This window comes from Arachis hypogaea, chromosome 19 (assembly GCF_003086295.3).
Source record: "Arachis hypogaea cultivar Tifrunner chromosome 19, arahy.Tifrunner.gnm2.J5K5, whole genome shotgun sequence".
Lineage (NCBI taxonomy): Eukaryota > Viridiplantae > Streptophyta > Magnoliopsida > Fabales > Fabaceae > Arachis > Arachis hypogaea.
In genome coordinates this window covers 64,061,804-64,065,970 of record NC_092054.1, presented here as the reverse complement: position 1 = coordinate 64,065,970, position 4,167 = coordinate 64,061,804, and positions in this window count along the sequence as shown.

Genomic DNA, 4,167 nt, shown 5'->3' with positions numbered 1-4,167 from the left:
AAAGAAAACGCCTGCAGAAGCTCAAGAACTCATTGACATGGTTGCTAATAACCAGTTCATGTACACTTCTGAAAGGAATCCTGTGAATAATGGGACGCCTATGAAGAAGGGAGTTCTTGAAGTTGATACTCTGAATGCCATATTGGCTCAGAATAAAATATTGACTCAGCAAGTCAATATGATCTCTCAGAGTCTGAATGGAATGCAAGCTGCATCCAACAGTACTCAAGAGGCTTCTTCTGAAGAAGAAGCCTATGATCCTGAGAACCCTGCAATAGCAGAGGTAAATTACTTAGGTGAACCTTATGGAAACACCTATAACTCAACATGGAGAAATCATCCAAATTTCTCATGGAAGGATCAAAAGCCCCAACAAGGCTTTAATAATGGTGGAAGAAACAGGTTTAGCAATAGCAAGCCTTTTCCATCATCAACTCAGCAACAGACAGAGAACTCTGAACAAAATACTTCTAATTTAGCAAACTTAGTCTCTGATCTGTCCAAGGCCACTGTAAGTTTCATGAATGAAACAAGGTCTTCCATTAGAAATTTGGAAGCACAAGTGGGCCAGCTGAGTAAAAGGATCACTGAAATCCCTCCTAGTACTCTCCCAAGCAATACAGAAGAGAATCCAAAAGGAGAGTGCAAGGCCATTGACATAAGCACCATGGCCGAACCTGTGAGGAGAGGAGAGGACGTGAATCCCAAGGGGGAAGACCTCCTGGGACGTCCAGTGATCAATAAGGAGCTTCCCTCTGAGGAACCAAAGGACTCTGAGGCTCATCTAGAGACCATAGAGATTCCATTGAACCTCCTTATGCCCTTCATGAGCTCTGATGAGTATTCCTCTTCTGAAGAGAATGAGGATGTTACTGAAGAGCAAACTGCCAAGTTTCTTGGTGCAATCATGAAGCTGAATGCCAAATTATTTGGCATTGATACATGGGAAGTTGAACCTCCCTTGTTCATCAATGAACTAAGTGATCTGGATCAACTGACATTGCCTCAGAAGAGACATGATCCTGGAAAGTTCATATTACCTTGTACCATAGGCACCATGATCTTTAAGGCTCTGTGTGACCTTGGTTCAGGGATAAACCTCATGCCCCTTTCTGTAATAGAGAAACTGGGAATCTATGGGGTGCAAGCTGCTAAAATCTCACTAGAGATGGCAGACAGCTCAAGAAAACAGGCTTATGGACAAGTAGAGGACGTGTTAGTAAAGGTTGAAGGCCTTTACATCCCTGCTGATTTCATAGTCCTGGATACTGGAAAGGAAGAGGATGAATCCATCATCCTAGGAAGACCTTTCCTGGCCACAGCAAGAGCTGTGATTGATGTTGACAGAGGTGAAATATTCCTTCAATGGAATGAGAACTCCCTTGTGTTTAAAACTCAAGGATCTCCCTCTGCAACCATGGAGAGGAAGCAGAAAAAGCTTCTCTCCAAGCAGAGTCAACCAGAGCCCCCACAGTCAAACTCTAAGTTTGGTGTTGGGAGGCCACAACCAAACTCTAAGTTTGGTGTTGAACTCCCATATCCAAACTCTAAGTTTGGTGTTGGAGAGTCTCAACAAAGCTCTGCACATCTGTGAGGCTCCATGAGAGCCCACTGTCAAGCTATTGACATTAAAGAAGCACTTGTTGGGAGGCAACCCAATGTCTATCTAATTCTTATTTTTATTATTTTTCATGTTTTCTTAGGTTCATGATCATGTGGAGTCACAAAATAAATATAAAAAGTGAAAACGGAGTCAAAAATAGCAGAAGAAAAATCACACCCTGGAGGAGCATCTGTCTGGCGTTCAAACGCCAGAACAGAGCATGGTTCTGGCGCTGAACGCCCAGAATGGGCAGCATCCTGGCGCTGAACGCCCAGAACAAGCATGGTTCTGGCGTTCAACGCCAGAAATGGCAGCAAATGGGCGTTGAACGCCCAAAATGGGCACCAACCTGGCGCTGAACGCCCAGAGTTGTGTGCAAGGGCATTTTGCATGCCTAAATTGGTGCAGGGATGTAAATGCCTTGACACCTCAGGATCTGTGGACACCACAGGATCATCTCAGGATCTGTGAATCCCTCACCCACCTCACCCTCTCTCTCTCCATTCATGACCATCCCTTCTGTTCTCCATTCACCACTCACATCCATACACAGATCCCTCCATCTCCTCCATATCTTCTTATTCTTCTATTCTTTCTTCTTTTGCTCGAGGGCGAGCAACATTCTAAGTTTGGTGTGGTAAAAGCATAGCTTTTTTGTTTTTTCCATAACCATTGATGGCACCTAAGGCCAGAGAAACCTCTAGAAAGAGGAAAGGGAAGACAAAAGCTTCCATCAAGGGTCTATAGCTCAGTGGTAGAACATTTGACTGCAAATCAAGAGATCCCTGAGATACCTCAGGGGATTCATTTTTTTCCACACAATTATTGGAAGCAACTAAGGGTGGAACATCAAGAGCACTCCATCATCCTTCATGAAATCAGAGAAGATCTAAAAAGCAATGAAGGAGGAGCAACAAAGGCAAGGAAGAGACATAGAAGAGCTCAAAAACATCATTGAAACGCCATCATCACTAAGGTGGATTCATTCCTTGCTCTTATTTCTTCTGTTTTTTTTTTCGTTTTCTATGTTATGGTGCTTATCTATGTTTGTGTCTTCATTACATGATCATTAGTAGTTAGTAACTATGTCTTAAAGATATGAATGTCCTATGAATCCATCACCTCTCTTAATTGAAAAATGTTTTAAATCAAAAGAACAAGAAGTACATGAGTTTTGAATTTATCCTTGAACTTAGCTTAATTATATTGATGTGGTGGCAATGCTTCTTATTTTCTGAATGTATGCTTGAACAGTGCATATGTCTTTTGAAGTTGTTGTTTAAGAATGTTAAATATGTTGGCTCTTGAAAGAATGATGACTAGGAGACATGTTATTTGATAATCTGAAAAACCATAAAAATGATTCTTGAAGCAAGAAAAAGCAGCAAAGAACAAAGCTTGCAGAAAAAAAATAGGCGAAAAAAAAAAGTATAGAAAGAAAAAGCAAGCAGAAAAAGCCAAAGCTCTTAAAACCAAGAGGCAAGAGCAAAAAGCCAATAACCCTTAAAACCAAAAGGCAAGGGAAATAAAAAGGATCCCAAGGCTTTGAGCATCAGTGGATAGGAGGGTCTACAGGAATAAAATCCTGGCCTAAGCGGCTAAACCAAGCTGTCCCTAACCATGTGCTTGTGGCGTGTAGGTGTCAAGTGAAAACTTGAGACTGAGCGGTTAAAGTCAAGGTCCAAAGTAAAAGAAGAGTGTGCTTAAGAACCCTGGACACCTCTAATTGGGGACTTTAGCAAAGCTGAGTCACAATCTGAAAAGGTTCACCCAACTATGTGTCTGTGGCATTTATGTATCCGGTGGTAATACTGGAAAACAAAGTGCTTAGGGCCACGGCCAAGACTCATAAAACAGCTGTGTTCAAGAATCATCATACTAAACTAGGAGAATCAATAACACTATCTGAACTCTGAGTTCCTATAGATGCCAATCATTCTGAACCTCAATGGATAGAGTGAGATGCCAAAACTATTCAAGAGGCAAAAAGCTACAAGTCCCGCTCATCTGATTGGAGCTATGTTTCATTGATAGTTTGGAATTTATAGTATATTCTATTCTTTTTATCCTATTTTTAGTTGCTTGGGGACAAGCAACAATTTAAGTTTGGTGTTGTGATGAGCGGATAATTTATACGCTTTTTGGCATTGTTTTTAGTATATTTTTAGTAGAATCTAGTTACTTTTAGGGATGTTTTTAATAGATTTTATGTTAAATTCACATTTCTGGACTTTACTATGAGTTTGTGTGTTTTTCTGTGATTTCAGGTATTTTCTGACTGAAATTGAGGGACTTGAGCAAAAATCAGATTCAGAGGTTGAAGAAGGACTGCTGATGCTGTTGGATTCTGACCTCCCTGCACTCAAAGTGGATTTTCTGGAGCTACAGAACTTGAAATGGTGCGCTTCCAATTGCGTTGGAAATTAGACATCCAGGGCTTTCCAGCAATATATAATAGTCCATACTTTAGCCAAGAATAGACGACGTAAACTGGCGTTCAATGCCAGCTCTCTGCCCAAATCTGGCGTCCAGCGCCAGAAAAGGATCCAAAACCAGAGTTGAAC